The sequence below is a fragment of the Panulirus ornatus genome, chromosome 1, assembly GCF_036320965.1.
Source record: "Panulirus ornatus isolate Po-2019 chromosome 1, ASM3632096v1, whole genome shotgun sequence".
Lineage (NCBI taxonomy): Eukaryota > Metazoa > Arthropoda > Malacostraca > Decapoda > Palinuridae > Panulirus > Panulirus ornatus.
In genome coordinates, this window is record NC_092224.1 from 81,405,237 (window position 1) to 81,430,014 (window position 24,778).

Sequence of the window (24,778 nt, forward strand, 5' to 3'; positions counted from 1 at the left end):
GGTCAGTTCCAGGACATTCAAACTCATTTCCATGAGAACATGGACGGAGTAGTTTGCTCTAGGTTTCTGTGACTGATTAAATCTACACATAAAATGAACACAAGAGCATGCATGGCTCAATACACACACATACATACATATCTATATGTATACCTTCATTCATGGACTCTTGCAAGTGGAAGAAAAGATGGTGAATGGTTCCAGGTGAAGATGAGTCTGCATCAAGGGTGTATGGTGTCACCAAAGCTGTTTAATCTGTTGATGGATAGGGTGGAGAGCGAGGTAAATGTGAAGGTTTTGGGAGAGAGAGAGAGAGAGAGAGAGAGAGAGAGAGAGAGAGAGAGAGAGAGAGAGAGAGAGAGAGAGAGAGAGAGAGAGAGAGGCGGATGTGTAGTCTATTGGGAGTGGGAAGGCTGAGAAGTGAGCCAGTTTCTGTTTGTAGATAGAGTGGCTTTCAGGGCAGCCTTGAGTGATAAACCGTAGAAGCTGATTTTTTTAATCTGGGAGAAGAGGAAGCTGAGAGTTGATGTGAATAAAGATAAGGTAATGAGGTGTAGCAGGAGAAGGAGATAGGTTTGTTTGAGGGTGAGTTTGAATTAAAGTGGTGCGCGCCCTAAATGTAAACGTACGGAAAAAGTTGGATATGTTGGAAGGATAATTCATAGTGTGAGATGAGAAGGGTTGATTGAGTATGGCATGACAATGTGAGAAAGAAGTGTAGCTATAATCGGAGTACATTTGAACGGATGGAGAGGTGTGCGCTGACACGGTTTGGATACATGGAGAGGATGAGTGAGGAGAGACTGCCTGTGTCTGAAGTGGACGGAACATGAAAGGAGGGAGGGAGGGAGAGAGGGATTGAGACCGACATTGAGATGAAAGGATGGAGTAAAAGACGCTTCGAGTTATCGGGACCTGAAGATGCAGGAGGTTATGAAGTGTTCACAGGTTGGAGCGATGCGAGACTCAGGGAACGCCATCCCGTCAAATAGGATGAAGAGGTCGGAGGGTTACGACGGGAAGGTCTGTGAGGATCTATTATGGAAAGGGGTGGTGGGGAAGGAGCTGTGGTTTCGGTCTGGCGGGGGAGGAGCTGTGGTTTCGGCCTATTATACATTACAACTAGAGAGTTGATGTGAGCGACTGGGTGACGTTTTTCTTCGTCCGTATATAAGCAACTGCTAGTTCGTAACAGGGTTCTATGAATCTTTTATCCTTCAAATCTGTGGTTCGGTAAGAAACGTCTACGTCGAGAACTGTTTGTTACTTTCACAGTTTGTACGATATATGTAAAATTTTTCTAGCAACAAAAAACTTATATGAATCATTTATAAAGATCTTGACTTAATCATATTTTCTATTTTCAAAGTAGCGATACTCTTTTCGTATTCTATGTCGTTCTTGTTCTTCAGACGAATATGAATCAACTCGCTCTTGTGAACATTCTCTTGGCTTTGTAAAAAAAACTAATTAGATTTGTATATCGAGATACTATTTTGGTATTTTTTTTTTAATCATTTTACCACTGAATTAACTGCAATGGTATTATCTGGGATTTCTGTTCATTCCTAGGTTGTGATGATGAAACAAGTTTGTATCCGTGTGTGTGTGTGTGTGTGTGTGTGCCCCACGGTTCTGGAGTCCATGAGAGCAGCTGTAACCAGCCTTTTTTTTTTCGGACAAATTTCCTCCGTCCTTCAGTACTCTCGTTCATCACTGATGGTTAACGTATGTATTGAGAGACAGCATCGGCACGACCGGGCGCCTTGCTCACCGACGCCTCTCGTCCTCGGATTCCGGATGTGGCTGAGGCAAGGTGGAGCGGTCTGAGGTTAAGACGAGGACTGAGGAGGTAGGCTGAGGGAGAGGGAGTCAGACGGAAGCAGCTGTCACCAGGGCAATGTGGATTAGGACAGATAAAAGGGAGATAAGAGAAGGTCTAGGCAGATAAGAGGGAGATACGAGAGGGTACGGGCGGATAAGAGGTAGATAAGAGAAGGTTAGGGCGGATAAGAGGTAGATAAAAGAAGGTTAGAGCAGACAAGAGGTAGATAAAGAGAAGGTTAGGGCAGATGAGAGGTAGATAAGAGAAGGTTAGGGCGGATAAGAGGTAGATAAGAGAAGGTTAGGGCAGATAAAAGGTGGAAGAAGAGAAGGTTAGGGCAGATAAGAGGTAGATAAGAGAAGCTTAGGAGATAAGAGGTAGATAAGAGAGGGTTAGGGAAGATAAGAGGTAGATATAAGAAGGTTAGAGCAGATAGGAAGTAGATAAGAGAAGGTTAGGGCAGATAAAAGGTAGATACGGGAAGGTTGGGTCATTCTGAAGGAATCACTTAGGGCACGTAAGGTGTACAGCAGAACCGATTGAGTCATTCAGAGGGAACTACTGAACTTTCTAAATCATGTACGTACAGTACCACACTCTATTCTGTAGCTGATAATTCACAGAATACAGTGCGATAACTGATAAATGTCTTTCACTTCCCATGATACAAATGTTTGTACTCGACACCCCAAACGCCCCCCCCCCCTCCCCCGACACACACTGTGTATGCATGTCCTGTGTTACCACGGCTTTGTGTTACACCAGGGCAGTTACTTTTGTTTCTCTCTATATCTGACGAGAGAGAGAGAGAGAGAGAGAGAGAGAGAGAGAGAGAGAGAGAGAGAGAGAGAGAGAGAGAGAGAGAGAGAGAGAGAGAGAGTCCCCTCTCTGTCTGGGGCCCTTTGGGTTCACTGGGGCCGACCTGTCAATCACGTCTGCCGGTGTATTGTACCCACTGCACGCTCTATACTGGACTCCCCCTTTACTCCTAGACACGTGCCCTTCACCACTGCCAACACTGATATTGTCCTCGTCTATCAAGACATAATTAAGACTAGAATAACAAATGATGGGGTTCGGCCACGCCATGGTGGCATGAGAGTGGTTAAGACAAGTTAGAGGAGGTCACGTCAGGTTGGCTAGGTCAAGCTAGAGGAGGTCACGTCAGGTTGGCTGGTTCAAGCTAGAGGAGGTCACGTCAGGTTGGCTGGTTCAAGCTAGAGGAGGTCACGTCAGGTTGGCTGGTTCAAGCTAGAGGAGGTCACGTCAGGTTGGCTGGGTCAAGCTAGAGGAGGTCACGTCAGGCTGGCTGGGTCAAGCTAGAGGAGGTCACGTCAGGCTGGCTGGGTCAAGCTAGAGGAGGTCACGGTCAGGCTGGCTAGGTCAAGCCTAAGCAGAGATTGTTAAGCGAGGTCAGGGAAGGTTAAGGGTCTTTTAAGCAAGTCTGGAACGACGTGGAACAAGGCTGGGGGCAGGTTAAGGTCTGATGAGGCAGGGGGGTGAGTGAGGGAAGCTGACGGAGGGTGATGTACATTTACCCATACATAAACCTCTCCCTCACTCCAATGATATCAAATGTCTTATTTCGCCATCACTGCTGTGTATATGGATGACAATCTAAAGGACCCCGTTGACCAAAGCTTCAATTTCACTGCTACAGAGGGCGCTCCCCTGTGATCTCGCAGTGTAAAATTTCCGAATATGCAAAGACCCTGTAATGCAAACATAATATGCAAAATGCCTGGGGGGTGGGAGGAGGTGTTTGGGCTTGGCCCGCGCAGTATGGGCTGCTCTGAGAGCTCATTTAGTAACGCGAGGTGAAAATCACTTGCAGTTTCAGAAAGGTTACCTTTTAGGGAAATACAAACACGGTAATTGGAATTCACATAACGATCGGCCTTGTCCCCCGATACTAACGAGATTGTAATGACGTTTGATTGTTAATGGACAAATGCCACACAGACAGAATACTGGCGGAGGTTCGTGCAAATAAGGCTTTCACGTTTTACATTTTTTCCCCCCCAGCAGTGTTTGTATCGGGAATATATACATCCCAGATAAATCAGCCTCGCTTTTTCAATGTCAAGAAGCTTAAGGTATTAGTAAAAATCCTTTTCAAGGTTGAGGAAACAGAAAAAAATCGATTTATCTATCAACACACACACACACACAGACACAGACACACACACACACACATATACATATATATATATATATATATATATATATATATATATATATATATATATATATATATATGTATATATATATATATATATATATATATATATATATATATATATATATATATATATATATATATATATATTATACTTTGTCGCTGACTCCCGCGTTAGCGAGGTAGCGCAAGGAAACAGACGAAAGAATGGCCCAATCTACCCACATACACATGTATGTGGGTGGGTATACACGTCCACACACGCACATATACATACCTATACATTTCAACGTATACATATATATACACATACACAGACTTATACATAAATAGAGATGTGCAATTTCATACTTGCTGCCTTTATTCATTTCCGTCGCCACCACGCCACACATGAAATGACAACCCCCTCCCCCTGCATGCGCGCGAGGTAGCGCTAGGAAAAGACTACATGTATATATATATATATATATATATATATATATATATATATATATATATATATATATATATATATATATATATATATATATTTTTTTTTTTTTTTTTTTTTTTTTTTATACTTTGTCGCTGTCTCCCGCGTTTGCGAGGTAGCGCAAGGAAACAGACGAAAGAAATGGCCCAACCCCCCCCATACACATGTACATACACACGTCCACACACGCAAATATACATACCTACACAGCTTTCCATGGTTTACCCCGGACGCTTCACATGCCTTGATTCAATCCACTGACAGCACGTCAACCCCTGTATACCACATCACTCCAATTCGCTCTATTTCTTGCCCTCCTTTCACCCTCCTGCATGTTCAGGCCCCGATCACACAAAATCCTTTTCACTCCATCTTTCCACCTCCAATTTGGTCTCCCTCTTCTCCTCGTTCCCTCCACCTCCGACACATATATCCTCTTGGTCAATCTTTCCTCACTCATTCTCTCCATGTGCCCAAACCATTTCAAAACACCCTCTTCTGCTCTCTCAACCACGCTCTTTTTATTTCCACACATCTCTCTTACCCTTACGTTACTTACTCGATCAAACCACCTCACACCACACATTGTCCTCAAACATCTCATTTCCAACACATCCATCCTCCTGCGCACAACTCTATCCATAGCCCACGCCTCGCAACCATACAACATTGTTGGAACCACTATTCCTTCAAACATACCCATTTTTGCTTTCCGGGATAATGTTCTCGACTTCCACACATTTTTCAAGGCTCCCAAAATTTTCGCCCCCTCCCCCACCCTATGATCCACTTCCGCTTCCATGGTTCCATCCGCTGACAGATCCACTCCCAGATATCTAAAACACTTCACTTCCTCCAGTTTTTCTCCATTCAAACTCACCTCCCAATTGACTTGACCCTCAACCCTACTGTACCTAATAACCTTGCTCTTATTCACATTTACATTTCCATTATATATATATATATATATATATATATATATATATATATATATATATATATATATATGGAATATGAATAATGAGTAATGCGAGTTGTGTGGTCGAGTATGATGTGACATAGAGAGACTGAGTTTTTGTGTGAATGAAAGTAACATATGCGTGGGTAAAGTCCTGTGAGAAGGAAAGAACATGGGCCAAAGAGGGGAAGTGCCTCTGTAGTCCTTGGCTGTTTACCACCTACTTCGAAAGAGAGAGAGAGAGAGAGAGAGAGAGAGAGAGAGAGAGAGAGAGAGAGAGAGAGAGAGAGCAGAAAGTGTTTCTGCCTCCAGCACCAGATCAATTCCTCACGTTCACACCAGAGTCTTGGTATCATCATTGCTTCGTCGGCTCAGTGGAACCTTAAGTGTAACAGGTAAAGACTCCGATTACTCCAGGTCATGTTTGTGAAATACGTATGGCCCGGTTGTCCACTGGTGGTGCGGAGCTGTTGACCACACAGTGCTCCATTCTCTCTTCTCTCCCTCTCATAAAATGTATGCAATATTTTCTCTTTAAGAGAATTTCTCCAGAGGTTCTTAAGTTATCACAATTTTCATCCAATGACTAGATTCAATATACATGTAAAGTGGGGGTCTTGCATGACGGTAAACTTAGTTTGTGGGGCCCTTGTCCATTTCCCCTGGTTGACTTGTGGTAAATTGGGGGTCAGGCTGGGGGAAGTGCTGGAGCAGGGTGGGGGGGAGGGAAGTGTTGTAGCAGGCTGGGGGAAATGTTGTAGCAGCTGGGGGAAGTGTTGAAGCAGGGTGGGGGGAGGGGGGTGCTGGTAAAGGCTGGAGGGGGCAGTGTTGGAGAATGCTGGGGGGAAATGTTGGAGAAGGCTGGGGGGGGGAAGTTTTGGAGCAGGCTGGGGGCAAGTGCTGGAGCAGGCTGGTGGAAAGTTTTGGAGCAGGCTGGGGGCAAGTGTTGGAGCAGGCCTGGGGGAAGTTTTGGAGCAGGCTGAGGGCAAGTGTTGGAGCAGGCCTGGGGGAAGTTTTGGAGCAGGCTGGGGGCAAGTGTTGGAGCAGGCCTGGGGGAAGTTTTGGAGCAGGCTGAGGGCAAGTGTTGGAGCAGGCCTGAGGGAAGTTTTGGAGCAGGCTGGGGGCAAGTGTTGGAGCAGGCCTGGGGGAAGTTTTGGAGCAGGCTGGGGGCAAGTGTTGGAGCAGGCCTGGGGGAAGTTTTGGAGCAGGCTGAGGGCAAGTGTTGGAGCAGGCCTGGGGGAAGTTTTGGAGCAGGCTGGGGGCAAGTGTTGGAGCAGGCCTGGGGGAAGTTTTGGAGCAGGCTGAGGGCAAGTGTTGGAGCAGGCCTGGGGGAAGTTTTGGAGCAGGCTGGGGGCAAGTGTTGGAGCAGGCCTGGGGGAAGTTTTGGAGCAGGCTGGGGGCAAGTGTTGGAGCAGGCCTGGGGGAAGTTTTGGAGCAGGCTGAGGGCAAGTGTTGGAGCAGGCCTGGGGGAAGTTTTGGAGCAGGCTGGGGGCAAGTGTTGGAGCAGGCCTGGGGGAAGTTTTGGAGCAGGCTGAGGGCAAGTGTTGGAGCAGGCCTGGGGGAAGTTTTGGAGCAGGCTGGGGGCAAGTGTTGGAGCAGGCCTGGGGGAAGTTTTGGAGCAGGCTGAGGGCAAGTGTTGGAGCAGGCTGGTGGAAAGTATTGGAGCAGGGTGAAGATAGCTGGAGTAAGGCTGAGGGGAGGTGTGGATAGGTTAAGGAGAATTCCCATCAAGTTATAGTAACTAAAGGAAGGCTGAGAAAGGTTACAAGAGGTGACGTCAGGCGGGAGGTCAATGGGGGGTCAAGATATCAAGGTCTGGGAACGATGAGGCTCGTCTGTGTTGGCTAGGAGAGTGAAGGGGGATTTAGGACCAGCTGAGGTAGGTTGGCACAGGTTCTGGATATGATGAGGTACGATGGGGTAGGTTGAAGCAGGTTTACGTAGATCAAGGCCTATTCCTAACCCCATGATGTAAATATATATCTTCATCATTACGTTACCGTTTTCGTCTTGATACGACACTCTACACTTATACCGTAATTCTACAGTTACATGGGGGCATACCTGGGTGTTCCTGTCACCTTCTAGAGAAGGTATAAGATTCTATGAATACTAATAAATGGAAATCTTATATGTTAGATGGTTCTTCTACAAAGAGATAAATAAAATGATTTATATTTTGTGTTTAAAAATGGAAGCTAAAAATGTAAGGCATCTTCTGTCTAAAAGGCGAAACAGATAAAGGTAAGGTGGCTTCTGTCTAAAAGTAGAAAGGAGCAAGACCGTTACTGTTTCAAAGAAGAGACAGAAAAAGGTCAGTCAGTTCCTTTCTAATAAGCAGGAGGAGGAAAGGTAACGCAGGTTCAGTCTAAAAGTAGAATCAGAAAGAGGTAACAAGTGAAGATCTTACTATTCCCTCGGAGGCTCAGCTGTCTTTCCCTCCCTGACGGTCGTCCCTCACTACTAACTAGCGGAAGGAGAATATCTATCTATCTATCTATCTATCTATCTATCTATCTATATATATATATATATATATATATATATATATATATATATATATATATATATATATATATATATCGAGAAACGAGCTCATCTCTGTTTCTAGATCTTTTGCTCGTGTCATGGGCAGAGCAAAGTGGTTCATTCATTGCTGCTCTGGGGTGGTTTTGGTGCTCACAAGCATTAGTCTCGGGCTACAGACAGCTGCATTATGAAGTTAACTCACTGTATCCTCTGTACAGGTACGCTAACCGCTACACCAGGGGAGGTAGATCTTAACCGTTTTTAACTGCTAAAGTAAGATGCCATGTGTTAGGACGTTCCGCTTATCCGATACTGACGACCAGGGTTTTTTTTTCTGGTGTCGTTGTGAGGTAATTATAAACATCACTCTCCTCTGTTCGTTTCTTTGACCACTTGACATCAAAAAAAAAAATATGCCTTTCAAGTTGAACGATCGTGCTGGGGGAACTCAGTCTGTAGTACACTTTTGTGTGTGTGCGTGTGTGTGTGTGTGAGAGAGAGAGAGAGAGAGAGAGAGAGAGAGAGAGAGAGAGAGAGAGAGAGAGAGAGAGAGAGAGAGAGAGAGAGAGAGAATCATTCAGGCACGGGTGCTGACACCACTCGATATCTTTCCCCCCTCCCTTCGTTCACATCAGTCTCAATACTGTGGCTGTAGTGTCGGCTCACTGGGAGCCTCCGTCTGACGTTATCAATGCTAAAGACTCGCGCGCGCACGCGTGTGTGTGTGTGTGTGTGTGTGTGTATAGGGGGTAGGGTCGGTGTGATGTCCTCTTGCTGCTGGCGCAAGACCGCTGGCCACACACTCTACACTCAACCCCTGACTGACCTTCCCAGAGTATCCTACATCCCTCTGCCTCGTATCAGGATATATTCAATGTTTTCTTTATTTCCCGTGACTTCCCTCGGTATTTGCACGCAACATACAAGTAAAGAGAATAAATGTATGAACGGTAAACGTTAGTTCCCAACGCCTCTCTCCTGGTTCAAGCTGGGGGCAGTGTGGGTTAAGCTGGGGGGGTAAGGCAGAGTCCAAGTTCGGAGCAGCTTTAAGCAGGTTACTGTGTATTACTGGCGGTAGGGGTAGGTCAGAGCGGGTCAGGCCAGGCTGAAGACCCTTTGGAGTTATGGTAGTATGACACACACTCAGGTCAGATGAGGTCATGATAGGCTGGGTGTAGATGGGTCAAGGTGAAGGAAATCATCGTATGGTCAGGGACGTTCGGGATAAGACTCGTTTTTGTAGGTCTGGGAGGTGAAAGGGCACTGGGATAGGCTGGGATAGGTCAAGGTATAATCAGGTAAGGAGTCGAGTAGACTGGTGTTGATTCATGTGGATAAAGACACGATTTGAGTCACTTCTTCACTACATATTACCCAACCTATTCGTACAACATACTTATATGTACTTGACACTTTACAAGACTCCGTAAGTGAGCTTTAACTTCACGGGATCAGAGAGAGAGAGAGAGAGAGAGAGAGAGAGAGAGAGAGAGAGAGAGAGAGAGAGAGAGAGAGAGAGAGAGCTAGTCGCCTAACTAACCCTGCCATCTTGCAAGGCAAATTGTAAGAGTATGCAAAGATCATGCAATGCAAGTAATACATGCAAAATGCCTGGGGGTTTAGGCCGGACTGCACAGGATGGGCTGTTCTCGTCTCGTGTACTAACGCGAGGGGGGGGGGGGGGGGGGGGGGGGGGGAAATCACTTGCAGTTTCAGAAAGGTTACCTTTAGGGAAATGCAAACACGATAATTGGAATTCGCCGGATGATCAGCCTCGTCCCCGATACTAATGAGATTTTAATGACATTTGATTGTCAATGGATTAATGCCACACAGATACAATACTCGGGGATGCTCCCTCAAGTAGATTTCTCTTCGAAAATTTGGTTTTCTGGTAATTCTTACGTGGGAAACAGCGGATATGTCGAGACCCTTAGTAAGTCACTCGTTTACCGATATCGTAATCTATTTTCTTCTTCAGACACTTTCAAACTGCATGAAACAGAGAAAAGGAAGATCTGATTCTTTGAGAATTATGGAGAATGCCCCAGAATCCTATTTATCTCCATACAAACAAACTGATATATTATTAAAACTATCGTCTAACGGATTAATATTAAAAGAATCAAGTGGTGAATAAGAGGGAAGAGGAATCAAACGTCTGGTGTTGATCCAGACAAAATCAGGGATGATAACATAATCCTCATCTTCATCACCGGGTCTGGCTCATAACATGGATTCCAACTCTACATAGGCGTTTGTCATAAGCATTTATCTGCACGGCTGGAAGTTACTCATACCAGATAACCAACACAAACACAGCTTTTTGAGCATATCTGCTCCTGGTGATGGATTAGGTCAGTTCGAATGAATGAATGAATGAATGAATGAATGAAGTATGCATGTTGTAGTTGTCCATGGCCGCTGCAGAGCTGTTCACAACTCTACTGCATTCATCATAGAACAGTAACAGAAAGTCTGTCACCCCATCATTCTCCTTTTTAATGTCCAGAGTGTTTTCTTTGGTTATGGGAAATTCACCCAGAGTCTCTTCTGCGATCGGAATTTTCATCCAGTGACTAAATTCAATATACATATAAAGAGGAGACTTGCGCGACGACAAACTCGGTTTGTGGAGGAGGGCCTTCGTCCATTCCCTCCAGCTGACTTGTGGCAAATTGGGGCAGAGCTTGAGGGAGGCGGAGGTTCGTAGGTTAAGGTAGGATGAGGGAGGGTGAGTCAGGTTGGGGAAGCGGGTTAGTGTTGGTTAGGTAGGATAGGTTGGGGGGGGTTTGGGTGTAGGGCAGGTTAGACCATGCTGAGAGAGAGAGAGAGAGAGAGAGAGAGAGAGAGAGAGAGAGAGAGAGAGAGAGAGAGAGAGAGAGACAGAGACAGAGAGTTAGAGTTAAGACATGTTACGAGAGGTAAAATCAGGTGGTGGAGTCAAGTTATAGTATGCTAATGAGGTTAAGGAAGGTGAAACGATATTAAAAAAAAAAAAAAGAGTTAAAATAAGGCCTGATCAGAAAGCCTAACCTGACGCCGCAGGTCTGCTTTGGTGAAGGCGTGTCCAACCCTCTCCCTCACACCACATCATGTTCAGCGCATCATCTCTACATCGTTACAGAACACGTCTCACACTTCACGGAGTCCTGCGGCTGAGCTGTGTGCTGACACGGTAACAAGAGAGCGCTCCCGGCCGTCACTCTGACCTTGCCATGCAAATTCTAATGTTATGCAAAGCCCACGTAATGCAAATGTTATTGTGCAAAATGCCTGAGTGGCTGGGATACGGCGTCTGCTCTCCTCCTCCTCCTCCCATGCGGTAAACCTGAGGTACGAATATACATCTCTCTCTCTCTCTCTCTCTCTCTCTCTCTCTCTCTCTCTCTCTCTCTCTCTCTAGGGGAATGGAAACGCGATAATTGGAATTCACATAACGATCAACCTTGTCTCCGTCGCTAATGAGATTGTAATGACTCTTGATTGTCGATAGACAAGTGCTAAACAGACAGGCTATTGGTCGCTGGTCGCTCTGGAAATCTGGATGTTTTCGCATTTTCGTTTTACGTGGTGAAGTGAATAAAAAGCTTAAAGCAATAAGGAGCGTCCTGATATCATAATAATACCTTTGCTTCTTTGAGTATATTCAAAACTGTAATTTCACTGGATATATATATATATATATATATATATATATATATATATATATATATATATATATATATATATATATATATCCACAGTATATTGACACGTTACAAGCAACAAAATGCATGCACCACTACATCACACAGCTGGAGCACTGGCTTACCCAGGACAGGATGCCTACATCTCCGTCAAAGTCGTCAATAACCCTATAAACCTCAGATAGACATGAACCCAACCGGCCCTCTCCCATCATCTTCAACGGCCAATCGCTCCCACTCAACGCAACTCCAACTATCATGGGCTCCAAAAACGACACTTAGAGGCAGCAATCAACCATATGCAATCATATTAGTTAACTGACCCAGATTTGCACAAAAAAAAATATACATAAATATTCTCTATACCCTACACTACGCCTCACTTGTCTGGTCATCATCCACCTGTCTCATTATACAAATACAACAAAGCTACAAACCACACAAGACAGAAACAACTTAGAACAAACACTGGCAGTTTGCTAACCACAGACACTCAATGTCTTCACAATAAAGATTTTTCCTAGTACCAAGTTGCTCGGCAATCAGTTCCTAGCAATAGCCCTTAGCCCCTCCCATCCACACCACTCTAAAGCTCAACTCCTAAGTAGAAATAGAAACTGTCCCCTGCCTCATACATCTGTTACCTTTACTCAGAGCTTCTCTCTCTCTCTCTCTCTCTCTCTCTCTCTCTCTCTCTCTCTCTCTCTCTCTCTCTCACACACACACACACACACACACAAACACACACACTCTCTCTCTCCTCCCTCCTAACAAACACAAAAATGACAAATACAACACATACACCATAATGGGCTGAGGAGCGCTCAACAACTGTCCCACCCGAACCCACTCTTACACACGACTCTGCCACACGTACAACCATCAGAAACTACACTCCCCAGATATATTAGAGTTAGTATTCTTTCCCGTCTATGCTCCGGACACCACCCATTGTTCCAACATTACAAATCCAGTTTCAAAAATCACAAGAACCCTCAGGCCCACGATGCAAATACCTCAGTGAAGACAATGAACACTTAAATTCTCAACTGCTCCACACTCGCCTCGCACAGACACACACACAAAATCACTACACTTTATGACCTGAAGTTTGCCGAGGCTCTCTCAAGTCTCTCATCTGCCTGCTTTTTCAGTCCTTGCAGCTTCCTCTTGACCTCATTTCGTTTTCTTCTGGATCAGGAAGTGCATCACATATGACTGACTCATGGAAATTGTTCTTGGAGTAACAAATATATATATATATATATATATATATATATATATATATATATATATATATATATATATATATATATATATATATATATATGTTTATTCAATTCATTCATTATACTTAATTGCCGTCTCCCGCACTAGCGAGGTAGAGCAAGGAAACAGACGAAAGAATGGCCCAATCCAACCACATACACATGTATATACTTAAACGCCCACACACGCACATATACATATCTATACATTTCAATGTATGCATGCATATACATACACAGACATAGACATATATACACATGTACATATTCATACTTGCTGCCTTCATCCATACCCGTCGCCACCCCGCCAAACAAGAAATAGATTCCCCTCCCTCAAGTGAGGTGGCGCCAGGAAACAGACGAAAAAAGGCAACAACCGTTCACACTCAGTCTCTAGCTGTCATGTAATAATGCACCGAAACCACAGCTCCCTACCCACATCCAGGCCCCACAAATCTTTCCATGGTTTACCCCAGACGCTTCACATGCCCTGGTTCAGTCCATTGACAGCATGTCGACCCCAGTATACCACATAGTGTTAATTCACTCTATTCCGTGCACGACTTTCACCCTCATATACGTTCAGGCCCCGATCACTCAAAATTTTCACTCCATCCTTCCACCTCCAATTTGATCTGCTTTTCATTGTTCCTTCCACTTATAACACATATATCCTCTTTGTCAATCTTTCCTCACTCATTCTGTCCATGTGACCAAACCATTTCAAAACACCCTCTTCTGCTCTCTCAACCACACTCTTTTTATTACCACACATCTTTCTTACCCTTGTATTACTTACTCGATCAAACCACCTCACACCACATATTGTCCTCAAACATCTCATTTCCAGCACATCCATCCTCCTCCGCACAACTCTATCCATAGCCCACGCCTTGCAACCATACAACATGGTTGGAACCACTATTCCTTCAAACATACCCATTTTTGCTCTCCGAGATAATGTTCTCTCTTACCACACATTCCACTCTCTCTCTCTCTCATATATATATATATATATATATATATATATATATATATATATATATATATATAGAGAGAGAGAGAGAGAGAGAGAGAGAGAGTTACCGGACTGGATGCTCGAGGTTGTACCACGAGTGAAAGGTCATCTTTGGCGAGGGTGTATCACTGGAAATACAGTCTTCGTCATAGGAGCTCACACATCCCTGCTAATGGAAGTAGCGCACACCTTGGGCTGCAGGAGCCTCTGGAGCGATGCTCATGATAAAGGATTTACTTGGGTTATTCTGGTGCCAACCCCCGGGCACTGGACATGTTCCTTCCCTTACGAAAGCCTCAACACTGTGTGTGTGTGTCTGGCTTGCAGGCTCGCCCGCTGATACAGCCTGCAGAGTCTCAGGATCGTGTCTGGAAGACGAAGGCTCTGGGGAAGTATCTGTAGCTGCTGCTCATAAGGCCGCCATGTATCGTACAAATATCATTTCTTCTTTCCTTAGGTAATTTCATAACGTCCTCTATGTCATCTTTACGTGAACAACCTCGGAGCCCAATCAACGTACAGAATTTACATGCAGTGTTGACATTCGATATATATGTTAAAAGAATGACTCTCTGGAGGCGGAAATACCTCGTGGTATACCTCGTTCTCTCCTGGTTGAGGATAGAGTTGAGGGGAAGCTGGAACAGGCTGGGAGAACGGCTGGGGTATACCAGGGAGCATAACTAGTGAAGTCTTGAGGAGTCTTGACCGACCCATTGGGAGAGCCGCAGCTCTTAGGCCTACATAGCACCGCCCCCTCCCTTCCCCAAGGCCTGAAGGAAGGCTTGAGGAGGACATGTTGATAAAAGATCCTGTGGGTAAACCACAGCAGGTTAGTGTGGACTGAGAAAGGTTGGGATGTGTTAGTGAGGTTGCAGCAAGTTGGGCGAGGAGGCAGGCCTCAGTGGAGTCTAGGAACGGGTTCTAGCAGCGTGGTGGGGATGTGAGGTGGCTGTGAGGGACGGGGGGGATTAGGCTAAGCCACGGTGTATTGTTGTAGGGCAGGGCAACTTAAAGCCAGGTGAGGGGAAGCTTGCGCTGTACAGGGCAGGATTAGGCAAGCCAAGTCAGGGAAGTCAGTACCGTCTCGGGTAGACTGTTAAGGGCGAACTGAACAACAACTAAGAACAGTATGGTAGGTTGACGTACCTGGAGGAGGTAACTTACGAAATGTACACGTCTCTATCGTTTCACTTTCTCCGCCTCATATGCAAATCTTGAATGTCTTTTACATTCCGTCTTATTACTGTCGCCAAAGCAAAGACACGCCAGGCCCTTCCCGGCATTAGTTTGATCATCACCGTTGCCCGTGGGAGACCCATGTCCGCTGGACCTTCCGTTGCAAATTTTTGATTATGCAAATCACCTTACTGGCCGGTCCGCTGTTGGCCCTTCTTCATGTAATAACCCGAAGTAAAAATAAAAAAGGAAAATCACCCGAAATTTCAAAAGGCGGCACAGAACTGGAAAATTGGAAAATTGAAATTTGAATAACGATCATCCTGGCCAAAGATACTAATGAGATTATAATTACTTCTGCATATTAATGGACGAACGGCGAAAATTCGGACTTTTTGAACTTGATTCCCTCACACCAATTACTTACTATTCATCTGGTCTTGATTCCCACATATTAATCAGTTACTTCATAATTTTTTTTTATTCAGCCATAAGATAATGTTATAACTTATTAAAGATGTCATGAACTGGTAAGCCTCAGATGTGACATACACTCGGGAATTTGGGCAATAAATGTTTTATATGTCATTATCCACGTAACCAGCCGGAACAGAAGATACGTCATTGACATAGTCTCCAACACTTAATACGAGTAATAAACAATGAAAAGATATGTAAATGAATAAAGTTTTACTAACTACACACGCTAAGCTAATTGGACGATAATGTCCAGACATTTAAAGGCTTAATTATCAAATCTTTCGCCACTTTCACTGTCCTCGGATAAAGTTTATCAGGACCTGCTCCTCTGCTGACTTGTATTCCGTTTTCGTCGCTGGAGATCGACTTAGGATATGAGTTATGTCTACGGTCGTAAATCAGATGCAAAAACATCATTCAAGATTTTGGCCACGACTTCGTTGTCGTGGGACCAAGTCGCCGTTTTCCGTAGCAGCTGCTGGACCAATTGACTGGGTAATGAGTCTCTTGCTTCTAATATATCTATAAAAGTCCTTCTGATTTCTTTTTACTTTTTACTGACATATTCTCTTCAATACGGACGTGTATTTTGTCTTATAAATCTCTTAGTTTCTCTCCGAAAAATTACACAATTTGATCATGTTGATTAATGGTTTCTTTTGAGTTTCTTATACGCTACCGTTTCAGTGCATCTTTATTTCATGGCGCCACTACCTTGACTTCGTATTAGATAAAGAACAAAAGACCGTCTACTACGCATTGATACATATGTTCCCTCTGCTGCTTTGAAAGTTTTACTGAAGCTTTGCCGCGATACGTTCAAGGCATTTTCATTTCCAGAATCGTCCCAGATTTGCCTGCCAAAATCAATGCGAAGATCATTAAAATTTGCAGGTAAAAAAGAAATCTGGTATAGTCTCGCGACATTCAAGTTAACCCACATTATGAGTAGGTTTTTAACTCACGGTAAAGTAATTCGTCGGTGATTACGTATGCCAAACTTTTCTTCTAATTCAACACCAGTATCGACATCCTCTCGTTTGGAGATGGAACTAAATGCAATATATCATCGTCACGAGTAGCTTTCGTAAATAATCATATCAAGGAACTAATCAAGCGAATTTAGGCAGAGTTTGCGCTCCCGGAGCTACAGGAAAGAGGTTCTCCACACTTAGATACCGGTATGTTAAAAATCTACCAAGACAGAATCTTGTTTATTACAAATTTCTGCTAAATGATCAATGAAATTTATTGTTTGCCTATGTTGTCTGTGAGAGAGAGGGGGGGGGGGGGGGGGGGTACTATAAACCGGTCCACCTATTATCTTCTTACGAAACCTAGTCTTTAATTTCTTCAAAAATGAAGTCATTATCATTAACTAGAACATAATTCACCACAAGATCAAGATGAGCTTTAACGAAGAGCAAGACCACCAACGCCTACTATATTTCCCCTCCAAACTATGTCATTACTTCGCTATCAAACCCTTCTTTTGGACAATCACATGTTTACCAAATGTCGTCCTAGCTTTGTCTCTTCGATGTATATGAACTGACTGTTATATTCCTCTCTTGCGTCTCCCCTGATGATGTGATTATTACACGAAAGTGCACTTGAGAACTTTTCGTGTTTCATTTTCCCCGTGGACTCATAGGAATATCTTGATCACGCGCACAATTGTGATCCTTTCCAATATATATACACATATATATATATATATACATATATATATATATATATATATATATATATATATATATATATATATATTATGTACATGTGTATATATGTATATGTCTGTGTGTTTATATATGTATACGTTGAGATGTATAGGTATGTATATTTGCGTGTGTGGACGTGTATGTGTATACATGTGTATGCGGGTGGGTTGGGCCATTCTTTCGTCTGTTTCCTTGCGCTACCTTGCTAACGCGGGAGACGGCGACAAAGCAAAATAAAAAAAAAATATATATATATATATATATATATATATATATATATATATATATATATACATATACTTTTTCCTGTGTGTTTATACAAATATTCATTACAAACTTTAAAGGAAATGTCATTGAAAAATACAAAAGACATCAAATATTTTTTTCCCACAGGATAGATGAGACCAACCATATGTTTCCAGCGATAACGAAGCCTGGGCGGCATTAATATACACAACCCAGCGGAAGTTCAATATAAAAACTATTTACAATATAGAAAAAAAAACATATTGACGTTACAGCCTAGCCAGCATTATGAACAGTGTTGCCCTAACACAACACAAGATTGTAATCATCAGAAACACACACACACAGGAATAGCGACATGTTAACGCAGACACATACATAGTTAGAAATAGACAGACACACACATAACACAGACGATCAAAAAACACATATAACTGATAATGACTCATAGCAAGACAAGAACACGTCTATACCTCAGACATATACAGAAAAGGTATACAGACTCTTGCAAATATAACATACACAGGCAAAACAGATACACAAATACGAACGCAATTAAATACACACACACACACACAAACAACCAGAGACCACACCGTGAAATTAAGCAAGAAACTTGTCAGAGGGGAAAAAAAAGATATATATATATATATATATATATATATATATATATATATATATATATATATATATATATATATATATATATATATATATAAGTACTTTTACAACACAGGAGCAGTGGATAAATGGGAGGAAGAAAGTGACAAACACATGAATGTGGACAACATACAATGAGTGTTCAAGAGAGGGACCCACACGGTTAGAACTCCCTCCCAGTACGTTACACGTAAGTAATTACACACATCCCCGTGCAGTAGTGTGGTGGGTAGCGTTACGACCTACTAATTCAACGCGACTGGGTTCGAATCCTAGACAGGGCAACCGGCTTGCAACCAACCCAGCTGTTCATCCTCGCCTAAGGGGCTGGTCGATCAATGGGTACCAGGCTTAAGCTGGTGTGTGTGTGTGTGTGTGTGTGTGTGTGTTACCGGACTCCGGCGAAGGTGTATTTATTTCATAAGCGGACGAAAAGGAGCACAATGCACAATTTCATCAAAGACCTTTTCAAAAGGGTCCTGGGTTATCATGGTTGTAATGACAGTAATATATACATTCACGGATGTATATATACACACACACACACACACACACACACACACACATAATTGCCCCTACCAAATGGACATAAACAATTGGAAAGGGACAGTTCTACTGTATAGAAAATTACTTTGGTTATGCGCGAGCGGTCCTCATCTAGGGCCCCGGGGAGGGAGGGCAAGGGGGGTTGGGGGGTTATCGACCCCTTACCTTACTGTGGGCCTCCTCCCCCAAACGGGTGGGGGGGAGGAGGGGGTTCGCCTCCCCAGCAGCACCGTGTACACGCCTCCAACACAGCCGGTCCCCCACCTTCCCCTCCCCAGCCACAGGTAGGATCACCACCACTTCCTCGCCTCTCCCTCCTCGCTATCGTCCCCTTAACACCCTCATCGGCCCTCCTTACCCATCCTCTCCCACTCGGCAGTCATCTGTCCTCCTAATGCCCCCGCGGCAGGTTCTCCTCCCTCCCTCCCTTACTCACTCCTGCTCGCCTCATCCACACTGTTCTTAATTGTATCTGAGGCTCTTGTGGCCGACCCACGCTGGTCTTTACGACGGTGATTGTGGTGGTTTGGCACATCAGGTCAGGTGGGGCGGCATGGGGAGGTTAGGTGGGTGGTATGGCAGGTCCGGTGGGCGGCACGGTGTGGTTAGATGGGTGGCTCGGTAACTGTCGTGGATTTGGGTAGGCAGATGGGTGTCATGGCACGTTTAGTGGGCGGGAGGATGAGTTCAGGTGGTTGTACTGAATGGTAGCTGAGATGGGTGGCACTGTGGCCTTAGGTGGGCGGCACTGTGGCTTTAGGTGGGTGGCATGGTGACCTTAGATGGGTGGCATGAAAACCTTAGGTGGGTGGCATGTCGCGTAGGTGGGTGGGTGGCACGGTGGTTGAGGAGGTTGGTGAGCTGAGAAACCCGGGATTCATTGATATAATGGACACAAACTCTGCCCCTCACAGCCCACCCCCGCTCAGCGCTCAGTGGAGAGGAAACTGGTCGTTCTCAAAACCCAGTAAAGGGTAAAGGCAATACCATCTTCCAACCACATATTCTTAAAGAGAGAGAGAGAGAGAGAGAGAGAGAGAGAGAGAGAGAGAGAGAGAGAGAGAGCCACTTGGCGTAGGGCTCCACATGCCTCTCTCTACTCTCACTGATTGTTATCCCCCCCCCCCCTACACACACACACACACACACACACACACACACACACACACACACACGAAGCCAGCCGGACCCGGACGGAGACACTAACAGGAGGGAATCCTAGAGAAGAATCCGGGGGCGTCAGCGGCCCAGAGACACAACAGCAAGTTTACAGTCTCGCTTGACCCCCACACAGTAATCAAAGACCTTGAGGAAAAGTTGTATTCCTCCTCCTCCTCCTCCTCCTCCAGATACGTGGCTGACTTCTGCGCTCATGTGAGGATCCACGACAGATCAGCTGGGTCCTTTGCTGCAACCAGAAGACCTAACCATGTAACACACATGATGTTCAATCATCCTACGAGAACTGAACATTCTCTGACCGTTTGAACAAGTAAGGGTAATGCGCGTTGATGACTCTGGTCGCAGCCGACACGTACGCTTCATAGCTCGCTTCTAAGATCTACACATCACGAAACTATCACCCAGGCGTTTTGAGATGCCCTACACGCACTGATCTCCGAGTTCGTCGACTCCACCAGCAGGAGTAGAACTCCCCTGCTGGCAGGAGTGCTTGGTCAGCTCGCGCTTTGGTCCACAGCATCAAGAGTGCGACCCAAGAGCATGGAAATACCAAGCGTGTTAATGATAATCCGTCCAGCCAACGAAGCTACAGGATATCTACAATCCCTAAGCCAGTTTTATCCCTGACATCCTTCCCCACCCACCATTCTATCCCTGACATCCTTCCCCACCCACCGTTTTATCCCTGACATCCTTCCCCACCCACCGTTTTATCCCTGACAACCTTCCCCACCCACCTGGTCCTCGTGTTTCTCACAAGCCAACTTGGATCAACAGATGTTATACGATGGCTAGGGAAGGCGATATCCAAAGCAAGTGATCAACAGCATTCCCCTTCCACAATTCTTTTCCTAGATCACTCAGTCATTATTCCCTCTGGCAGACTATTGGTCCGTCCCTTTACACACAGACAATCATTGTATGAGGACGTGTGAATATGTACGTATTCATCTGCACATGCAAGTAGGCACACCAATACATCAATATACAAATAAAGTAACACTCACCCAATGGTATATCTCGCCCCTTTCGTTCCTTCGCAGAGATGGTTCCAATTTATCTTGTCTGAGGCAGCAACACACCCAGAGTTCCTATGCTTGTACAGAAAACCTCCGACGGGTCCCTCCGGTTCACGTGACTACGCCAGAGTCGTCTGATCTTCCATAAGATGATGCTTAGGCAAAAAGGGGAAAACGTTTCCAGCTTTTCAAAGTGAGAAGACGGCACAAACGTATTCCAAATGTCCAGAGTTCATGTTGGGTCAATTCTTTTCCTTTTTTTTTGTTTCTTTTTCTCTCAAAAACTGAAAGAGTTCTGGGAAAGATAGAACTGTAAGTTCACTCAAGTTCTAGGATTGTTCAGACAAGTTCAGTAAGAAACATTATATGTTCGAAGCCACTGAAAACATTCAAATATCAAGGTAAGTTATTTGAAGTATACATATTTTTTTATAGAAATATTCAAATATTTAGCATCTAATAAGGCAGGTTCATCACTGTTCAGTAACTGCCAATGTTAAGTAATTATCAAATGTTCAGCACTGTTCGTTATCCACCAGTGATAACCAAGAGTTATCAGCATTTACAGATGTTCATTAACTTTGACCAGCCTTTAGATTTGTTCAGCACTGGAGACAAAATGTTCAAGTCTTTATCATTTCTCATCAGTCTCCTAAGTTACAATTCAGCACAGTTTACCACACTTTACCAGTGTTCATCACCGTCCACCATCGCCTTAATGTTCACAATGTTCATTAGGGTTCACCTAGCGCACCGTTATGTGCACTAACTAACGTTCACTAATGTTCAAGGCAAACAACTGCGTTCAACTCTAAGCATCAAGATACACAAATGTACACCAAGTGTGTTCACCACAGTTAATAACTTTTTTATTTAAGATGTTGACCATGTTCATCAATGTTCACCGCTTGTTCTTAAGAGTCAAGCAAACACTAACACCTTCCCATAGTTCAGAAGTGTCCACGTGTGCTCATAGGCGTTCACACGTGTTAACAAGTGTTCACAAAGGCTCATTAGGATACATAAATTTCACATGTGTTCAACAGATTTCAAAAATGGTAAGTGATCACTAGTGTTCACCAATGTTTACAGTTGGTCTTAATCCTCCCTAACATCCATTAGTGTTCACAAGTGTTGACTGATGGTTCTGCGTTCGGAAGTGTTCAACAGCATTCACAAGTGTTCACTATAATATTCATATATGCCGAAAAATTTTCACAAGTTCACGATTTCACTAACGTTCGCCAGAGTTCACTGATGTTCAACAGTGTTCACAAATGTTTACCAGTTCACAAGTGTTCATAAGCGTTCACAAGTGTTCTTAATGTTCCCGTGCTCCTTTGTGTTCACAATTGTTCACAAATATTCAAGTGTTCACAAGTGCTTACAAATGTTCACGAGCATTCGCAAGTGGTCACAAATGCTTCACAGGGTTCAACAGTAGTGTTCACTACTGTTCAAGAGTGTCCACCGATGTTCAACAGTGATCCCGAGAACTTACAAAAATTGTTCAATGGCTTTCTCACAAGGCGTTCGCCAAGTTCACAAGTGTTCACTGGTGTTCTACAAATGTTTCCAGGTCGGCAACAACACAGGGACTTCCTCTTGGCTTCGCCTCCCCCGAACCCGCCGTACTTTATCAATGTCACTGGCCTAAATTGAAAGCTCTGATCTTGAAATGGATAGAAATTGGATCAGGCCGTAAACTGTATCTTATATATATATATATATATATATATATATATATATATATATATATATATATATATATATATATATATCAAAATCATCCCGACTTGTGTGTGTGTGTGGATATTGTATAACGAAATGTTTCCTCTCTCTCTCTCTCTCTCTCTCTCTCTCTCTCTCTCTCTCTCTCTCTCTCTCTCACACACACACACACACACACACACTGGTCACCACCTTTCAAAACAGGTGGCAAGTTAAAGTTCGTCTGTTCGTGTGTTCTGAAGGCTCGTAATGGTGGCGGCGCTGTACACATACCCGTAGCTCGTTCACTGAGGCAGACGGATTGATCAACGGGTGCACGTCCGGCTGACACGATCTCTTTCGAAAAGAAAACGACATGAATTAGCCGAGTCTTAAACGTGAGTTTACAGTTACAAATCTGAAAGTAATTTTTTTTCTTTTTTTTGGGAGGAGAGGGTTAAACTCAAGATTTCTGATAAGGTTTCCTCGTTTTTTTTTGACCACCACTTCTAAATCACCTGATAATTATCCTTTAGAATGCATCGTTTGGGCTCCAACGTATTGGTCAGGTGGTTGTTTACACACTTGTTAACTACAGTTGGTCGGTACATCCACTATCTGTAAAATATCTACCAGAAGACACGATATCATTGTGAAGAGAAAGGAAACACAATGACAGAAGAAAAAGCCTGTACTGTGGAAGGATTTCCACAGCATTTACCCTAAAGTCGACACAGCAGTAGTTAAGGGGAAAATGAGCACGTAAACCTTTCTTGAGCAAAAAAGAAAGATAGTTTACGGAAGGTTGATAATTGGAGGTTACCATTATATTTCCCTGAACAAACAGGTTTTAAAATTGTGTGCTCAGTGCTGCTTACCGTTTCCCTGGTGAAAAACTATATGTTGTTTGTTAAGGTACGCTAAAAATTCGGACGCGTTTTTCTTTTAGAAATAACAAGGCTTTCGTCAACGTACGGACGGTATAGAAAATAATAAAGGTTCGAATTAATTAGAATGTTTTCCGGTCATGCCTTTTCGTTATAAATGAGAGGGCATTTTCCCATCACGCCTTTTCCGTAATGAATGAGTGATATTGGCAAAATCATGACCTAGCGGTGAAACCCAGTGCTACACCGCGTCTGTATGTTTTGAACACAAAGTCACCATTCAACAAACAAGAAATCTTTACCACACGGGGGTTAAAATAAGTCTTCATTATAGATTCTGTTATACCCATAAAATTCTCTCATCCCTGGATGACTGAGTTTGTACATATACTATCAGTCTCACTGAGATGATGGCTGGTGAAATGAGAACAGGACATCCAAAGCTGGCCATGGAGTACGACCCAGAGGAAGACATGAAGTCAAAGCCAGACATGTGATTCGAATCAAACGAGACATGACATCAGAGATGTCTCAGCCAGACAAGGACTGAGTCAGTTCATGAGAATCTTATAAACCGTACAGGCAATATGGTGACGTGGTCACTCACCATAGGTACAGGGGTCTGCGTCGTTTGTAAAAGAGAGAGAGAGAGAGAGAGAGAGAGAGAGAGAGAGAGAGAGAGAGAGAGAGAGAGAGAGAGAGAGAGAATTAGTCGAAACGTATACAAGAAATTCTCTGCCACATCTCTAAAACCTTGCCTCTCACTGAGCAGTCTGTCGCTGATGCAACTCTCGCCTATCCGTCTCCGTCTGCCACTCCGCCTCCCCAGACAGCTCCCCTCCCACACCCCCGCCAACCCTCCCTCTTCCTCTCCCTCCCACACCCCCGCCAACCCTCCCTCTTCCTCTCCCTCCCACACCCCCGCCAACCCTCCCTCTTCCTCTATCTTTCTATCAGTTCCTCCGCCTCTACATCCTCTCACGCCCATCCAATATTCCCCTTATTCATTCACTTCACCTGCCTATCCTCCCTCAATCAAGAGTCCATCCCGAGTTTTATCGACGACCATTTCGTTCACAATCCTGCAAATCACGACTGAAGTCGTCGGGGTTTAGCACAGGACTTCCCCTCGTCAGCTGATCTTGACGTGAGCGAGATGGTCATCACCCAGGAGCATTGTGCCGCTCCGCGCCTACTGCTCCTAGTGTAC

General features: G+C 44.2%; 1 protein-coding gene across 1 annotated transcript in view; it reads right to left on the reverse strand.

Annotated features, from left to right (window-relative positions):
- The window catches only part of LOC139750253 (uncharacterized), a 427,080-nt gene that overhangs the window by 381,891 nt on the left and 20,411 nt on the right, over positions 1–24,778 (reverse strand). Inside the window, exon 2 of the mRNA XM_071664832.1 lies at positions 20,960–21,350. The gene's annotated coding sequence lies outside the window, so the exon portion shown is untranslated. The remainder of the gene's footprint in view (positions 1–20,959; positions 21,351–24,778) is intronic.